The following is a 20,584-nucleotide window of genomic DNA, read 5'->3' as shown; positions in this document are numbered from 1 at the left end:
AATGTGCCAGTGAAACAAGTTGGAGAGGATGTTGGGATTTGGTATGATTTTTTTATTATTTTTTTTACCATTTTGTTATCTTTATTATGTATATATATATATATATATATATATATATATATATATATATATATATATATATATATTTTTTTTTTTTTTTTTCATTTGAAGTGTAATTTGAATTTAGAAATATTTTATAGTTTAATTTTTTTCATGTTTCAATAAATGAATTTTATTTTTCGAAATTAAACTCGACTGGTAGAAGTGAAGTGCATGGTGATACAAACACTGTTAATACTAGTCATGATTTGTGTGTCAGTAGATTAAAATTATTAATAATACTTGCATTCCTTATAATTTAATGGAGCGCACATCCAAATCCTGATAAGAATAACATTTTTTAAGTATAAAAGGAGCGTGTCCATATTTCTATTATTTTAATTCATTGCATATAGTCCATTTACACTACCAACTTCTTATAAATGTGCTGTCTTTGTTTATATTGCTGGTGCTTGAGGGAATGGACTATATAAAAGGATTTAGATGCTGCAATAACCGGAGAAGAACCTCCCATTTAAATTGCACTTACCCAGCCCATTAACGCTTTGCACACAAAATTTTGCCAAACCCACTTGCGCCTAGACTTAGTGCATGCTTGCACGAAAATACCACAACTTCATGGCCATGTCCACTGAATTTTCTCTTATGACTTATTATCAATTTTAGTAAGAACGCGTTTAACAGCCAGCACAAAGTTTTCCTGAAAGTACACGGTGGCAAGCTGTTTCGAACCACCACAAATAACTCAAAAACACCTTCTTTTTGGCAAGATTTCAAAAGATTTTTTCTTTCTTCGATTTCACTTGAAGCATTTACTGTATATTGAAGGAAGGACCCGAGCCGTATCTAGAGACCAGACTTGGGGGTTGGCTCTTTTGGCTTGCGCGAGAGAGCAGCAATCTAGCAGCCACTCAAAATACACTAGCAATTACCTAGCAACCACTCAGAACTCCAAGAACACCTTAGCAATCACATAACAACACTCTGGCAACTAGCATATTTCTTGTGTTGTTTTTTGAACATTTGTAGAGCTACTGGTTGCTCTGGGGCTTAACTTAAAATATTGTAAACCTGTTATTATACAGTAGTTACTTAGTCACTAGTTAATATATAGTAGTTACTTAATGGAAAGGAATCTTCTCATTGAAGAAGGGACCTGAGCTATATCAACATGCCAGGATATCATAGATAATTTAGTTTTTTTTTTTTTTTTTTACTTTGTCCAATAACCACCCAGAAAATCCTAACAACCACCTAGTGATGGCTTAGCAACACCTTAGCAACCATATAACAATTCCCTGACACCCATCCACAACACCCTAGCATCAAAGAAGGGAGTTTTGCATAGGCAAGCACCACTCACTTCTGAAAATGTAAAAAAAAAGAAAAAAAACCTTGGTATATTGTAGAAGTGACCTTAATAAACATAACCTCAAAAAATAAATAAATACATAATAATAATGATAAAAAAAATAATAATGACAAGTAGCATGAACTACTGATCAGTTCATTCCTGAGTTTGTTGCTTTACCCTCTACTGGCACAAATGGAAAAAGATGGAAAATCCATTATTCGAAACAAAAAATCCCTGTTATTTATTTGTGGTGTAGTTTGACATAAGGAACCAATTACCCCCCCCCCCCCCAACCTACCTCTGTCTCAGCCATCCTGGAGAGAGAGTAGAGGAACTTGTTGGCTTTAGACATACCACCAGGTCCTAAACATCTGCATTTTCGCATTACGACATATGAGCACATTTGATTTTAAATTCAAAAGGCCCCCAAATAAAGAAAATTCATATAAAAAAAAAAAAGCATAATAATTAAAATATTTATATATATAATATGAGGGGCCTTTAATAAATATATAAAAAGGACTGAAATTCAGTTTGAAATAAATTGCATTATTGTAGCACTATATGCACTATACTATATATAAATCGTTGGTTAAACAATGCAAAAAGTGGCTTAAGAACTTTGAACAAGCCAACACTTGACAGCAATCAGTTTTGCATTGAGTTTGTCAATGTGTCCAGTTCTCACAGTACGCGTTCTTGTGTTCCGTCTGGGCTATTTTTAATTTTCGCTCTATGCACATGTGCGTGCCTCAGATGGACTTGTTTTGGGCGTCTCACTGGTATTCAGCTTTATAAACGCTGTATTTTCAGTATGCTGTGTCAAGTTAAAAGTAGTGGAAACTTTGAAAATTGCGTCTAAAGATTCCTGTATTCTGTTGTGTTCCCCCACCGGTTCTTATTCTGTGGCTGCGCTGCTTGTGAGGTTTGTTGAGGCATGTTACCACCTATTGACACGGCTCATAAAAACACATGTACTTCTAGCTTGAAGTACTCATATGGTAGGAAAATCCATACTTTTATTATGGAATTTATGTACGCATCGGGGGCATGATTTATTGCGTTATTTTTTTTAACACATTATTTTTAATTAATCACACTAAATTAACGCATTAAATTGACAGTTCAAATGTTTTTTTTTTTGTTTTTTTTTACCAAATCAAATTTTTTGTGGTGTAACCAACATGCAGGAAGATGTTTTGTTGACATGAGACAAATAAATAAATAAACAGTAAAACCATAAATTGTACCTCAGAGAGCCATTCATGATTGTGCCAACCTTAAGTAAGGTAGTTTTATCAGATATTGTAAGCTTATTATGACTGTCCTGGTTTTGTGAAGGGAAGAGGCAAGAGAGTGAGGATCCAAATAGGGTTACAGCTAATGATTATTCTGATAATCTATTAATCTAAATATTATTAGAACAATTATTTGACTATTCAGCAATTATTGCAATGATTAATCATTAGCTCTTAACCGATTATTCAGCTTGTGCCCCAACTTAAAAGGTTGTATTAAACGTGCTTACTAACAATAAAGAGGACAAAATCATATTTTAAAAATAACTTTAGGGGCCTGGGTAGCTCAGCAAGTAGCTCAGCACTGACTACCACACCTGGTGTCACAAGTTCGAATCCAGGGCATGCTGAGTGACTCCAGTCAGGCTTCCTAAGCAACCAATTGGCCCGGTTGCTATGGTGGGTAGAGTCACGTTGGGTTAACCTCCTCATGGTCACTATAATGTGGTTCTCGCTCTCGTGGGGTGCATGGTGAGTTGTGCATGGATGCCGCGGAGAATAGCATGAGCCTCCACACGCGCTAGGTCTCCGCAGTAACATGCTCAACAAGCCACATGAAAAAATGCACGGATTGACTGTCTCAGAAGCGGAGGCAACTGAGATTCGTCCTCCGCCACCCAGATTGAGGCGAGTCACTACACCACCTAGAGTGCATTGGGAATTGGGCATGTAAAAAAAAAAAAAAAATGACATTCACTGAATTAAAGGGACAAAAATACTTTTTATTAAGTTTAATTCAGTAAAGAAATTCACTGCAAAAAATCCTATTGTTATCAGGTGTTTTTGTCTTGTTTTCCATTTAAAATGGTCTAAAAATCCTTAAAACAAGATACATTTACTTGAGAAGCAACATATAAGATATTTAGACTTGTTTTAAAAGAATGTATCATAAATATAAGTAGATTTTGTATATAAGTGCATGTAACAGGTAAAGGTGGGCAAGGAGGAGGCAGGAACCGGCTGAACACTCATCATAAACTTTAATGAAATAAATGAACTTAAAACAACAAAAAACACAAACGAACACAGACACACATGCAGCATGTCTGCGTGCGTCTCTCTCTCTCTCGAACTGGTGCCTCCGGCTCCCCTTTATCTCGCTCTCCCGCTGATCAACTGATTCAGCGCCGGCCACGCACCCTCACGGCTTGGCCACGGCTGATTCACTTTATTAAAGCTATAACGCATTAAATATAACTGCATTAAAGATATAACGCTGGGGTATATCCTTTAAAGACACTCGACACGCAAATTTTGAGCGGCAGCTCCAGCTCTACTTATTCCGCAACGAGAGTGCTTCTGTATTTACTTATTTTTTCTTTTTGCATTATAATTCCCTCATACTTTGCGATCTACATCACCTGAAGCTGTCTGAAAAGTTTATGAATATTACATTTATATAGCACTTTTTTCTGACACTACACTCAAAGCGCTTTACACAGTGAACAGGGGACTCTCCTCAACCACCACCAGTGTGCAGCATCCACCTGGATGATGCGACGACAGCCATAGTGCTCCAGTATGCTCACCACACACCAGCTATTGGTAGAGAGGAGAGAGTAGAGTTATGGAGCCAATTAATGGATGGGGATTATTAGGAGGCCATGATTGAGAAGGGCCAATGGGGGGGAATTTGGCCAGGACACCGGGGTTACACCCCTACACTTTACGAGAAGTGCCCTGGGATTTTTAATGACCACAGAGTGTCAGGACCTCGGTTTAACGCCTCATCCGAAGGATGGTGCTTTTTATCAGTATAGTGTCCCCATCACTATACTGGGGCATTATGACCCACACAGACCGCAGGGTGAGCACCCCCTGCTGGCTTCCCTAACACCTCTTCCAGCAGCAACCTTAGTTTTCATCCAGGTACTGGCCAGGCTCAACCCTGCTTAGCTTCAGTGGGCAACCAGTCTTGAGCTACAGGGTGATATGGCTACAGTGTTTAGAGTGCATCTGGACAGTGAGGTGTGTAATTCTTCCTCTCCTCAGTCAGACACGAACTGCAGTGCTGCTCTCGCACGTCATCATTAGAGTTTAATGTGATCTCATGTTATGTTAAATGAGATCAAACGACTATTCGACAAAGATTTTTGTCAATAATGTTCTATTGTTGACACTGTTGATAATGTTGTTGTAACAGATAAAGTATTTGCAAGGAGGAGGCAGGAACCAGCTGAACAGTCAACATAAACTTTAATGATATAAATGAACTTAAACATAAACAAACACATGCAACGCGGCTGTGTGCGTCTCTCTCTCTCTCTCTCTCGAACTAGCATCTCCAGCTGCCCCCTATCTCACTCTCCTGCTGATCAGCTGATTCAGCGCCGGCCGTGCTCCATCACAGCCCGGCCATGCCCTCCTCCTCGTCACACTCCTCCACCGCCCGATTCAGGCCAGGACACCACTGGTCTGACTAACCATCTCTGGGGAGGGGGAGACGCTGCCCTTCTGGCCATTCTGTCAGCCAGTGGTCCACCTCGCCTACTGCGAACCTGAGGGAGAGACGAGAGGAGGTGTGGGGAGAGGGAAAGGGCGAGCGGAGACAGAGAGAGAGAGAGACAAACTTGCTTGCCGGCTCCTGGACGTGCTGTTGCCCGGTCCTCAACCGCTCCTCTGCCCTCTGGCGGATGCCAGCTTGCTTCTCCCCTGGCGGATGGCAGCGAGTCCTCGGCTCCTGGCAGATGGAACCACTTCTCCCGTTCTCGGCAGACTGCCGCGGTTTGTCTGGCTCTTGGTGACTGGCAGCGACCCCTCTGTCCCCAGGCAGATGGCCATGGCTGCTCCCCTGGTGGATGGCAGCAGCGAGGACTCTGTGACAGCACCTCCCTATTTCCTCCTAGGTTTTGGCACCACTGTAAAAGGTAAGGACGGGGAAGGAGGAGGTAGGAATCGGCTGAACAGTAAACATAAAGTTTAATGGTAAACTTAAAACCAATATAAACAACGTGCAGCACGGCTGCATGCATCTCTCTCTCTCAAACCGGCGTCTATGGCTGCCACTTATCTCGCTCTCCCGCTGATCAGCTTATTCAGCGCCGGACGTGCTCCATCACAGCCCAGCCATGCCCTCCTCCTCGTCACAGTCGACTAATCATTTCAGCCCTAGATCCAAATGCAGAACTTTAATTATCAACAAAAGAAGATACAACAATGAAGGAAAAAATTTGAAGAAGGTAACAAAACTCTACAGCAGTATGATAGCTAATCACGCACTACATACAAACAAGAACCGACACAGGAACAAAGAACAAGAGGGTATATCTACACATGGCTAACAAGAAGACAAGGAACACCTGGGATACTATCGGGAGGGAAACCAGGAAAACAGACATCACAATGACTACAAAACACTTTCAAAATAAGAGTCCTTGGGGGAAAACATAAGAATGACGTGACATAGTCCAGAGGCCAAGATTTCAAGGGTGAAGCCGCTGCAGGTGAAGACTCAGGTAGTGACTCAGAAAATGAACACTGAGGCAAAGGTTCAGAAGGCGAGGATTCAGGCAAGGGCTCAAAAGGCTCAGGCAAAGGCTCAGGGGGTGGAGCCGCAGGAGGTGTAGGCTCAGGGGGAGGAGCCACTGAAGATAGAAACTCCGAGGTCAGAGCTGCCAGGGATGGAGGCTCAAGAGACGGAGCTTCAGGAAGTAAGGGCTAAGGGGGCGGAGCCGCAGGTGGCGGAGGCTCAGGGGGTGGAGCCGCTGAAGATAGAGACTCCGTGGTCAGAGCTGCCAGGGATGGAGGCTCGGGACAGGGCTGCAGGAGGCAGAACCACAGGAGGCTCAGGAGATGGAGACACAGGAGTCTCAGGGAATGGAGTTGCAAGAGGTGGAGCAACAGGAGGCTCAGGAGGAGGAGTGGGCAGAGCCACAGGAGTCTCAGGGAATGGAGTTGCAAGAGGTGGAGCAACAGGAGGCTCAGGAGGAGGAGTGGGCAGAGCCACAGGAGTCTCAGGGAATGGAGTCTCAGGAGGAGTGGATGGAACCGCAGCATTATCAGGAGGTGGAGTGGGTGGAGCTGTAGTAGGAGTCTCAGGATAAGGAGCGGGCGGAGCCACAGGCATCTCAGGAGAATGAGCGGGTGGAGCTGCAGTAGGCGGAGCGGCAGTAGGAGAAGTGGGCGGAGCTGCAGTAAGGGTTCTTAGGAGGCGGAGCGGGTGGAGCTGCGGGAGTCTCAGGAGGCAGAGTGGGCGGAGCCACGGAAGACTCAGAGGGCAGAGCCACGGAGGGCGGAGCCACAGAATACCTGGGAAGACTCGGAGGGCGGAGCCATTGAAGACTCAGAGGGTGGAGCTATGGAAGACTTGGAGGGCGGGCCACGGAAAACTCTAGGGGCAGAGTCCTGAAAGATGAGGACAACGAAGACACAAGTTCATGGTCTGTAATATGCTTACCTGAAGAGGATGGGGTCTCTGAGGACGGAGAGGTAGGGACCACCGAGGTTGGGACCATCGTGGTTGGGACCACCGAGGAAGGGATCACTGGAGTAGAGAGCAGAAGGTCAGCCCTTATGATGTTATCGATAAAATCCTTAAGAGGCAGACGATCACAGTCTAAAGGGACCAGCTCCCTCACAGGGTCATTAAGTCCCATCCAAAACATGGTCCAGAGGGATCTCTCATGCCAGTTCAATTGAGCAGCCAATTTCCATAAAATCAAGCAGTACTCCACCACAGGAGTAGACCCGTGGAAAAGTTCCTCAATCTGTTCTGCTGGATCCAACAGGAACAATTTTCTGTCAGTGTTTTGTGAAGGGAAGAGGCGAGAGAGTGAGGATCCAAATGCAGAACTTTAATTGTCAACAAAAGAAGATACAACGATGAAGAAAAATATTCGAAGAAGGTAACAAAATTCTACAGCAGTATGCTGGCTAATCATGCATGACATACAAACAAGAACTGACACAAGAACAAAGAACAAGAGGGTATATATACACATGGGCTAACAAGAAGATGAGGAACACCTGGGATAGAATCAGGGGGGAAACCAGGAAAAGAGACATGACAATGATTACAAAACACTTTCAAAATAAGAGTCCTTGGGGGAAAACAAAAGAATGACGTGACAATAATATTTTGAGCTTTTTATGATGTTGAAAACTTTCAAAAATAATTATTACAACTGTAATACTCAAGGAAAATAAGTATTAAATTATGGTTAAACTATTTGACTCAGCCATTAATTTGTTTTATTTTTTGGTTTGTTTGTTTTTTAAATGGTATAAACATTATTTACAAATAATTTATAAAACCAAAGATATTATATTTTTTAGAACTTGGTACATGCATTTAAATATATATACATATATATATATATATATATATATATATATAATTTTTTAAAATAAATTTTTTATCCCCTTTTCTCCCAATTTGGAATGCCCAATTCCCACTACTTAGTAGGTCCTCGTGGTGGCGCAGTTACTCACCTCAATCCGGGTGGCGGAGGACAAGTCTCAGTTGCCTCCGCTTCTGAGACCGTAAATCCGCGCATCTTATCACGTGGCTTGTCATGCGTGACACCGCGGAAAGGCTCATGCTACCCTCCGCGATCCACGCACAACTTACCACGCACCCTATTGAGAGCGAGAACCACTAATTGTGACCACAAGGAGGTTACTGCATGTGACTCTACCCTCCCTAGCAACCGGGCCAATTTGGTTGCTTAGGAGACCTGGCTGGAGTCACTCAGCACACCCTGGATTCGAACTCGTGACTCCAGGGGTGGTAGTTAGCGTCAATACTTGCTGAGCTACCCGGCCCCCTAAAACTAGATTTTTAAGAAATGTTTCCTTATCATCATATTCAGATATCCTTATCTGTCATTGACCCATACAATAAATATACATATGAACATTATATCTCATCATAAGATTAAAATGCGTAATCTAATATTTTAAACATTATTTAATGAACAATAATTCCCTTTAATTTTCACACTGTCCTATTCCTACAGCTCATTTACTATTCACTTGTTAAATGTTGATGTGTTCTGGATTCTTTTTGACAGTTTGACTTTGAATTTCTCTTTAGAACTCTTTCACAATATATTCAAATTCCAAACAGATATTAAGCACACATACCTTTGTGTCCACTCATGGAATCAAGGTCTGATCAAAACAACGTGAATCATTTACTGTCCTGGTTTTTATACAACTCATCCTCAACGTTACAAATTAAGGTCCATTAAGATGACGCCTTGGTTCGCAATAAATCTTTATTGGTTCACTTAACAGCCTCTGCAACACTTCAACTTTTATATACTGTACACTTAAATGCCAAGCCGAAGAAGAATGTTAAAAGGTTTAGATTGGGAACTGGTGTGTTCTGTGTTAAATCACAAGCTGTTTACCTCACAACATGTGTTATACAGATGTTTGTTTGACACAAAGCATTCCCATTATAAAGTTTACAAAAAAGAGTGGGGAAAAAAAAATGCTAATACATGATGCTAATACACCGGCATCGTAGAATACATGTTCAAACACATTCAAAAAAGCCATGTAAGCTCATATTGCTGATTATTACATTTTATTTCATTAAGTTATAACAATAAGGGTGTTTATTGTCATCAGTGTTTCATTCAGTGATCTTGCAATGCATCCTAAATAAGTTTTGCACCTAAAACACCCAATACTGACACTGATATACAAATTTGGATGTTCTAGATGTCTAAAGCAAAGTGATTAAACTAGCCTTAATTAACTTTTTACAGAAACTATGATCCAGCTCATAACAACTTCAAATATAATCTGCATGCACAATACTCAATATCAAATTCATTTACATCTCTCAATTGAAAAATTTCATCCACTCATTCAAGTCCTTGGTTCACGCATGCTCATCAGCAGCTCTCTGATCAACAGTTCTCAGTATTATGTCCGAAAGAGACGATTCTCAGTTAAGTATTCTGGTGACTCGCGAACTGCAGTGATCGACTCAATGTACTGTTGGCGCGAGAGCTGCTGTCCCCGGATCAGTGTACTGTTGACTCAAGAACTGTTGCGACTGGATTATCATCATACATTGAAAAAACATGGGTAGAATCAAGTCATAAACATATTTCCAGTATGTTTTATTTGTTATACTTTCTGCTGTTCAGCAAAATAAACCAGAAACATACACAAATCAACCACAACATTAAAACCACCTGCCTAATATTGTATAGGTCCCCCTCGTGCCTCCAAAAGAGCACCAACCCGCATCTTAGAATAGCATTCTGAGATGATATTCTTCGCACCACAATTGTACAGAGCAGTTATCTGAGTTACCGTAGACTTTGTCAGTTCGAACCAGTCTGGACATTCTCTGTTGACCTGTCTCATCAGCAAGGCATTTCCATCTGCAGAACTGCCACTCACTGGATGTTTTTTTGTTTTTGGTACCATTCGGAGTAAATTCTAGAGACTGTTGTGCATGAAACTCCAAGGAAATCAGCAGTTACAGAAAAACTCAAACCAGCCCATCTGGAACCAATAATCATCCATGCGATTATCTAATCAGCCAATCATGTGGCAGCAGTGCAGTGCATTAAATCACGCAGATATGGGTCAGGAGCTTCAGTTAATGTTCACATCAACCATCAGAATGGGGAAAAAATTTTATCTCAGTGATTTGGACCATGGCATGATTGTTGGTGCCATATGGGCTGGTTTGAGTATTTCTGTAACTGCTGATCTCCTGAGATTTCTCAGTTCAGTGTACTGATTACTTGAGAACTGTTATGAGTGACTCATTGTACTGTTGACTCGAGAACTGTTACGAGCGACTCATTGTACTGTTGACTCGAGAACTGTTGCGACCAGAGCATTCAGTCCAATTCAACTAGTTGAAGCGGTTCATTGCAAAGAAGAGTTAGGAAAAGCAGATATCACCAGTTCTAAGATCATATTACTCCCCCTTATTGGCTCATTTCGAGTCAGAGTGTCATGCACACCCGAGAAACAGGTTAAGATAGAGTAACTTGTGGATCAGTGTTGACTCGAGACATGAACTGTTTCAAATGATTCACTAGTTCAACTCGTTCACTAAAAAGAACTGGTTAAAAATAACGATTCATTCACGAACTAGCCATCACTACCCCATGCCCAATGAAAATAATAATAATAATAATAATATGGCGATTATTGGGGGTCAAGCACATTTAATCAAATTTGACAGAAAAGATCCTGTGGATGCTGTGGACACAGCTATTTTGGTGTGACATTTCAACTGCTTTGAGCACAGTTGTAAAAATAGGATTTTCCTAAGTTATAGTGCTCCCTAGCATAAAAAATGAATGAAACTTGGCATATTAACTCAGAGTGTTCTCTTGTCCATGTGTACAAAGTTTTGTTAAGTTTGAAAATTCTGCTCACAAGATACAGGCTAATTAGTAATTACAGGCCACACCCCAAAACACGTTTAGATCTACAGAACAATTTGACATATCAAAATACTTTTATCAACATTTTGTCAGGAGGATCTGTAGATGATATATACCAAGTTTTGTGTGAATCGGACAAAAGTGGTAGAAAATGTTTGTTGCAGAAATGGAAATTGATGTGACCATATGATTTTGGGGTACTGATGGACTCAGAAAAGCTATAGAACAGCATTATTATTCTAGCCTATACCATTCTGGAGATATTTACAAAAACATGAATTAGCTAATTATAGCGGCACCATGTGATCAATTGTCACAACATTTTATATACCGCTTTGTGTAGACACCCTGCTTGTGTACAGTAAGTTTCATGACCGTCAGCTATTCCCAATATGAGTTATTAGGTGCTGAAATTTGATTGGCTGCTGGCGGCCACATTTGTTGATGTGTAGACTCGATTTTTTACGAATACGTTAGCACTTGATGTCTAATGCACATGGTGTAGATTGAGCTAATGTCACTCAATCTACACCATGCTATCGTACAGGTAGAATTATAATTTCGACCACTAAAGATACCTGTAGCTTCACTAATAATCTTCAAGAATTGTCTCACATACTCAGTAAGCCAAAAAGTCTAGAAGAACTTGATGTAATAACAGAAAGTATAAATACAGTCTTCTCTAGCACTCTTGATAGTAGCGCCCCCTTCGGTTAAAGAAAATTAAAGAAAAAAGCCTCGAACCATGGTACAATGATCACACTCATGCTCTCAAGTGAGCAGCTTGGAAAACTGAGTGCAAGTGTAAGAATACAAAATAAGAGGTATTTTGTGTTGCATGGAAGGATAGTGTCTACAGACTAGCACTAAAAGCTACAGACTGGCACTAAAAGCTGCCAGGTCAGCATATTTTAGCAAACTCATAGAAAATAACCTCAAAAATCCTTGGTGTTTATTCAGTACTGTGGCTAAATTTGTTAGGGATAAATCATCGACTGAACCAGATATTCCATCGCAGCACAATAGTAATGACTTCATGAATTTCTTTACTGATAAAATTGAAATAATCAGGAATAAAATTGGAACTATGCAATCAACTGTCACAGCACCTCAGAAAACAGTGTCTCATAATTTTGCTCACGAGCAACTTCAATCCTTTGCTATCATAGGTCATGAAGAGCTAACAAAACTTATCAAAAAAATCAAAAGCCACAACATGCACGTTAGATCCAATACCAAATAAGCTCTTAAAAGAGGTATTCCCAGTAATCTCAGAACATCTTCTTAGTATTATTAACTCCTCGCTATCCTTAGGACAGGTCCCAAGAAACTTTAAAAATGGCAGTTATCAAACGGCTTATTAAGAAGCCACAGCTTGATCCTAGAGAATTGGCTAATTACAGACCAATTTAAAATCTACCATTTATGTCAAATGTACTAGAAAAGGTAGTGTCCTCCCAACTATGTTCATTTCTACAGAGAAATGGAATATATGAAGAATTTAATTCAGGATTTACTGTAGGCCCCATCACAGTACAGAGACTGCACTAATCAGAGTTACAAATGACTTGCTCTTATCATCTGATCGCTGCTGCATTTCTCTTCTAGTGCTTTTAGATCTTTGTGCTGCCTTCGGCACAATAGATTACGACATTCTCCTGAATAGGCTGGAGAATTATGTTGGCATAAGCGGACTTGCATTAGCATGGTTTAGGTCCTATTTAGCAGACCGCTACCATTTGTATGTGTAAACGAGGAACTGTCAAATCAAACAAAAGTTAAGTATAGAGTGCCACAGGGATCTGTTTTAGGACCTAAAACATTTATACATGCTTCCCCTGGGAGACATCAGGACTCATGGAATAAGTTTCCACTGTTATGCCGAGGATACCCAACTTTATATTTCTTCAAAACCCAACGAAAATTCACTATTCTCCAAATTAGCAGAGTATATCAATAAAATCAAAGATTGGATGGCCATAAATTTCCTTCTACTCAATTCCGACAAAACAGATGACGACAAACTACAGCCGATGCCAGCCAGACATCACTTCAGTCTTTTGACTTCAGAGGATGAAATGATGCCAACTCCAACTGTAAGACATAGGATACTTCATATGCCACAAAGCCGCTAAAATATAATTTGACTCTCGGTGGATGTACTGTTACATCGTCTTCTACGGCAAAAAACGTAGGTGTTATATTTGACACCAATCTGTCCTTTGAAAATCAAATTTACAATGTTTGTAGAACAGCATTCTTCCACCTGAGAAATATTGCTAAAATATTGCTGATGCCGAAAATCTAATTCATGCGTTCATAACCTCAAGACTAGATTATTGTAATGCATTACTGGGAGGATGTCCAGCAAGTTCAATAAATAAACTTCAATTGGTTCAAAATGCAGCTGCCAGAGTGCTTACTAGAACCAAGAAATATGATTATATTAGCCCAATTTTATCGTCGTTACATTGTCTACCTGTTAAATTTCATATTAATTTTAAAATTCAGTTAACTACATACAAAGCTTTGAATGGTTTAGCTCCACAGTACTTCGCAAAATTCTGGCTTGTTAATAATTCCAAGAATATCAAAATCCACCAAAGGAGGTAGAACATTTTCATACTTGGCTCCTAAACTATGGTTTCCCTAACACTGTTCGGGACGCAGACACAGTCACTCAGTTTAAGTCTAGACTAAATACTCATCTATTTAGCCTGGCATACACCTAATTTATCCTTCAACTCACAATAAGGCTGCTTTAGTTAGGTCTGCCAGAACAAGAAACATCCATCGTGATCTATAACTCTGCATAAAATTGAATGGCATTTGCGCTAATATTATTCTATTTGTTTCCATGTCTCAACATATCCCGAGGTTACCAGAGCCAGCCACATCCAGCTCCGTTCCTGCTTGGTGTCAGACTCCACTGCTACGTGTCACTGAGAGATGACGACAAACTACAGCCGGTGCCAGCCAGACATCACTTCAGTCTTTTGACTTCAGAGGATTAAATGATGCCAACTCCAACTGTAAGACATAGGATACTTCATATGCCACTGCCTGAACCTTGGACTTGGGATGGATCCCACCGAACCTCGCCGAAATGACCTGAAGGTTGAACTGCGATGTACCTCATTAATATCTGACTGCATCAACTTTGTCTACTGATGGACTACACTCTTGAAATGGAATACATATACCATCATTTATGAGGGGGAACTGGCCACCACATTGAGCCGGGTTTCTCCCAAGGTTATTTTTCTCCATTAACCAACATCTTATGGAGTTTTGTGTTCCTTGCCACAGTCGTCTACAGCTTGCTCACAGGGGTTCTAAATACAATTATTATTTAATTATTTAATTTCTATACACAGTTTACAATTATATTTAATCAAACTACACAATGATCACTCTAAGACTTTATAGATATTACAGTTTCATTTTTTGTTTTTGTTAATGCATGATTTCCTGTAAAGCTGCTTTGAAACGATGTGTGTTGTGAAAAGCGCTATACAAATCAAAATGATTGACCTGACATCTTCTAAACGTCCTGTTGACTATGTATACCGAGTTTGGTTACGTTTGGAGTTTGCGTTGAGTAGATATTGATCATTTACTCAAATCGTGTTAAACCAAAGGAATTGTATCGTTAATATCTTCAGAATGATTCGACATATCGAAATTCTTTTGATAGTTCTTTTTGATTTGTCAGGAGGTTCTGTAAGTCAAGTGTTTTTTATTTGTATAGTGCTTAGCCCCCTAATAATAATAATACTGCGTGACAATAGTTACATGACTACGTTCACCTTTATGTGCTACAAGACGCTTGGCAGATTTGGTTGAATTTTTTTAAATAAACGATGAGCAATGTCTTACACGGACAATTATATGTGCTTTTTAATTAGCTAAACTGATCCCAAATCATGCTGCAACATACATTCTGGACTTTAGTTTTGTATGGACTCTTTTTTTGAAATTGTTTTAGATCCTGGTCTTGTCTCTGTTCTCCCCTTGATTTATCCCAGGTGTGTCTTGTTAGCCTTGTTAATCCCTGTGTATATATATTGCCCTCATGCGCTCTCTCTCTTTCGTATTGGAACTTGTGATTTCACCCATCTTTTGCCATTTGTGTACACAATACAGTATACATCAGACATTTGAGGTTGAGACTGCACTATTGAAAACCACTGTAACGAAAAGTAAGGCATTGCTCCAAATCTGCTCTCATATGTCTGTCACTGTAAAGACTTTGAAAAGTTTGTGAAGTTTATGTTGTTTCACTTAGTTTGGTCACTTATCAAAGTCTTAGAACAGGTGTATTTCTCCTCTTTACTGTTATGAAGGCTATTATGTTGGTGGAAGTATAGCTCAGTTACATATTTGATACATACAGTTGTGCTCAAAAGTTTGCATACCCTGGCAGAAATTGTGACATTTTGGCATTGATTTTGAAAATATGACTGTAAGGAGGAAACGAGAAGCAGCTTTCCTGGTTCAGGTAAGGATTTATTTTCTCTGACTGCAGCACAATTACAGTCTTACAGTCTTGTGTTATGCACTAAGTTAAACCACTATCACACACCACTTCACAAAATAAACTCTCATTATTTATGAGAAACTCTTTGCTTCTAGTTCGGGTCTGTCGTGCCCAAGCTCTCTCTCCCCTCTATTTGTGGTGTGACTCTATTTATGCTGCTCTCCCTGTGCTCACTGAAATTAGAGACAGGTGTTAGACATAATTTAGCTCAGGTGTAAGCGCCCTTACCGCTTTCTCTCTCTCCGGAGAGATGCTTGACCACGCCCCCGCTGCCACAATGACTGATCGTGTCTTATTTAAGGATAGTGATCATATGAAGCCATTTATTATCACATAGTTTTTTGGCTCCTTTTTAAATCATAATGATAACAGAAATCACCCAAATGGCCCTGATCAAAAGTTTACATACCCTTGAATGTTTGGCCCTGTTACAGACACACAAGGTGACACACACAGGTTTAAATGGCAATTAAAGGTTAATTTCCCACACCTGTGGCTTTTTAAATTGCAATTAGTGTCTGTGCATAAATAGTCATATACATAGAGTTTGTTAGCTCTCACGTGAATGCACTGAGCAGGCTAGATACTGAGCCATGGGGAGCAGAAAAGAACTGTCAAAAGACCTGCGTAACAAGTTAATGGAACTTCATAAAGAAGGAAAAGGATATAAAAAGAAATCCAAAGCCTTGAAAATGCCAGTCAGTACTGTTCAATCACTTAAGAAGTGGAAAATTCGGGGATCTCTTGATACCAAGGTCAGGTAGACCAATAAAGATTTCAGCCACAACTGCCAGAAGAATTGTTCGGGATACAAAGAAAAACCCACAGGTAACCTCAGTAGAAATACAGGCTGCTCTAGAAAAAGATGGTGTGGTTGTTTCAAGGAGCACAATACGACGATACTTGAACAAAAATGAGCTGCATGGAAAGAAGCCTTTACTGTGCCAATGCCACAAAAAAGCCCGGTTACAATATGCCCGACAACACCTTGACACGCTTCACAGCTTCTGGCACACTGTAATTTGGAATGACGAGTCCAAAATAGAGCTTTGTTTGGAGAGGGGTCAACAAGGCATATAGTGAAAGGAATACCATCCCCACTGTGAAGCATGGTGGTGGCTCACTGATGTTTTGGTGGTGTGTGAGCTCTAAAGGCACGGGGAATCTTGTGAAAATTGATGGCAAGATGAATGCAGCATGTTATCAGAAAATACTGGCAGACAATTCGCATTCTTCTGCACGAAAGCTGTGCATGGGACGCTCTTGGACTTTCCAGCACGACAGTGACCCTAAGCACAAGGCCAAGTTGACCCTCCAGTGGTTACAGCAGAAAAAAGTGAAGGTTCTGGAGTGGCCATCACAGTCTCCTGACCGTAATATCATCGAGCCACTCTCGGGAGATCTCAAATATGCGGTTCATGCAAGACGACCAAAGACTTTGCATGATCTGGAGGAATTTTGCCAAGATGAATGGGCAGCTATACCACCTGCAAGAATTTGTGGCCTCATAGACAACTATTACTAAAGACTGCACGCTGTCATTGATGCTAAAGGGGGCAATACACAGTATTAAGAACTAAGGGTATGCAGACTTTTGAACAGGGGTCATTTCATTTTTTTCTTTGTTGCCATGTTTTGTTTTATGATTGTGCCATTCTGATTATAACCTACAGTTGAATATGAATCCTGTAAGAAATAAAATAAATGTGTTTTGCCTGCTCACTCATGTTTTCTTTAAAAATGGTACATATTACCAATTCTCCAAGGGTATGCAAACTTTTGAGCACAACTGTAAATAACAGAGACAAGGGAAACTTGATGGGTAGAACATGTTATTGGATGTTTGGAGAAGAGCCAGGGATATTGACTAGGAGACCTGTTCAGTGAAAGCTCTAATAATGTGGGATGGAGGAAAGAGAGTCCTGGGTGGCCCGTTGAGCTTGCATTCAAGAGCAAACCAGAGGTTGGTTATTTACGTCCATAGTTCATCAGGTAAATACTTGCCTGAAAGACCTGCAGAAACTTACACAGCTGGATACCTGGTTTTCCAGTCATGCATATCCACTAAAATGGGAGACTATGCTCTGCTCTACACAAATTATACATTTTCTGTGGCAAGAGAGATAGATCAACAGCCCCAGTAGTGCGGCACCCCTGCTACGACGTCTCTCACCATCAGAGATCGCCTGTGCACATTGGGAGACATCACGTTCAGATTTCGGAATATATATATACAGTACTACATATATAACTATGGGACATGTGTGAAAGGGGGATGAACCAATGGAGGAGGGGGCTCACTTCCAACTGCTTTTGCAATCCATACAGAGTACTCTTGGTGACTTTTCTTTCCATTCCCTCTCATTTTTTGCCACTGTGTGTCTGGAATACGAATTATTTTCCGTGTTGTTCTAAAACCAGAGACAGGTCACTACTATCCATCAACCCAATAAGGACTCAAGAGTGTTGGCTTGATGATTACAAGACTGACAGGGTTATAATCGCACATCTCCATGAAGAAGATATAAGGTTGATGTTATCTTTGGGTTGCCAGCTCCTTTGCATTCCTGCATATTCTTGAAGATGAGAAATACCTTGCATTCCCCAGCACGCTCAGCAGGAAGCTCTCCTCCTTGCTGAGATGTCCTTTCTTAATCTCTGAAAGCCTCATGGAGTTGTTATGGCCTAAACCCCTTGCATATTAGTCTTTGATGATTAACTATTCAGATTGCTCCGCATTTGGAAAGAGCCTTTCCAAAGGAACGCTTTATTATTCCAAGGTTGCTCTTTCATAGATCAAGAGTTTTCAATTATGTTTTATCTCTGTATACATTTTGTCAAAGATGTTTCTTCTAAAAAATTCCTAGGACAAATAAAAATAGACTCCGAGACCATTGTTGACATTCAGAGTATAGAGCTATGAAATGTAGATGGCAGAGCTCAGATATTTTGTTCTTGGAATAATTTGATGAAAATTATTTTTAGTTCATACTGATATGAAGTCGGAGACTTGAGCAAAAGTCTTTTATTTGCTCTCCATTTCAAGATCCCCTGAAATCAAAATGGTTTTTGGCTTCAAGTCCATGACCGTTAGATTTGAGGTAATTTATATGTTACTCCTAAAAGTTAACACAAACTTTTGAAAGGTATATGCGTAAACATCTTTAATGTACATGAATATATAGGATGCTGATTGCGTGGCTGCACGGCTCGTTGAGCTCCACTGACTCGAGTGCTTCACTGTGAGTCTACTGCAGATAATTGTACCACTGGAGCAAAGATCCATGTTCATTGGACAAGACGCTCTAAATACATCATTTTAGGTGCTGCTTGAATGTCGAATCTGCATTGGAGTGTTTAGTGGACATTGAGCCAGGAAGCAGACGTGTGATAATTAACATGCACAATTATACATAAAAATACTATGAAAAAAATCTAGAAAACTAATTAGCCAAATTATTACGATTTTTCTGAATGCACTGTAGCTTCCACCCACGAGTCAAGGAACAAAATTAACAATCGCCAAGCACCAAATGAGTAATTATTTGCTATGGCAAGTAAATAAAACTCTACTTGCCAGTGACCTGTAACATAAGGTATTTAAGGAAATGCAACAAAGTAGATGGTTTAAGTCGAATTGTAAGACTGATATCCCTCTCTGATGTAAGTGGCACAAGCATTTCAAATGAAAGACATCCTGTCTACCTTCTAAAGACAACATCTGTCGTGCTCGCACGTCTTTCAACAATTTACCTAAGTGGAAAATGTATCATCAATAGTTTATCTAGGGTGCCTAAAGTTTTGTTTTTCTCCAGAACTCCATGTGCCGAAACGTGGAATATTCCTCACATTAAGCCGCCACAACAAAAATATGTGTCTTCACGTTTTTGTGTCAGGTGCGTTTCACTGAGAGTTGGAGACTGACTCATCTCAGTCGACACAGTGATGATAAAGTGACGCACCTGTGCTGTCATAATTTAATTAATACAAATAATGCAAAATATTTTCATGGCAGGTAAGAAATCTGTATGCATGGTAAATTGTAATCTACAGTTTATAAATATTATATAATATTCTGAATTTCATATTTTCAAAATAGTTTTTTTTTTTGTATTATTTCTATTAATATTCATGACATTTCTTAAAAATCAAGGTCCTTTAGAAGTTACTTTCTTTTGATCAAGACTAATTTGTGGTTAAAGTAATTAAACTTGTCATTAAGAACAACAAGAGTGTTTTGTAATGTAATACAATAACATCATAATACGGCATATACTGTACAGTATACAACACTGTATACTGTACCGCTTCAGCCACTAGCATGATATGAAAATTTGATACCGGCACATGCCTACCTAAAATTCAGGCTTCTCCATGACAATTGGACATGCTCTCAAACTGATGGGACTTTTTAGCAAATGGCTGTGATATGCAGTGACGTTACTGACAACATTTGAGCTTTAAAACACAGCTGTACTTTCAGTGAGTGCTCTGAGATAGAGAGGCATTTATAGCCTGTCGTAACACATTCAGAATAATTTTGTTCAGCATTCATAATCTTGTCTCTTGCCTATTGCCATTTGCAAATATTGTAAAAATACTGCAAGAACCCTGCAATATGTCCCACTCCAACTTCCTGTTTCAATAGGAAACTAGCCAATACAGGAAAGAAAACTGCTCAAGCCTTTTCATTGGGTCTTTAAACTTACTGCTGTCTAGAAGAAACAATTGAGATATTAGAGATCTCATTATTAATTTTTCTTTTCTATAATTGTTCTGTAAGGGCTTTTTCTGTTACTCCTGTAACATCCTTTTATTTATTTATTTCCTCTTTCTGTTTAAGAGTTCCTCACATCCGAAAAACTCTTCCAGTTTGTCTCTGTCTTTCTCTCCTTTACTGCACTTGCATGTTTTCTCAGTCCTGTATTTGGCCTGTCTCACCCCCATAAAACACCCAGTGAATGGT

Source organism: Myxocyprinus asiaticus, chromosome 42, assembly GCF_019703515.2.
Source record: "Myxocyprinus asiaticus isolate MX2 ecotype Aquarium Trade chromosome 42, UBuf_Myxa_2, whole genome shotgun sequence".
In the NCBI taxonomy this organism is placed as follows: Eukaryota; Metazoa; Chordata; class Actinopteri; order Cypriniformes; family Catostomidae; genus Myxocyprinus; species Myxocyprinus asiaticus.
The sequence above is the reverse complement of the archived record's forward strand: the minus strand, read 5'-3'. Positions refer to the sequence as shown.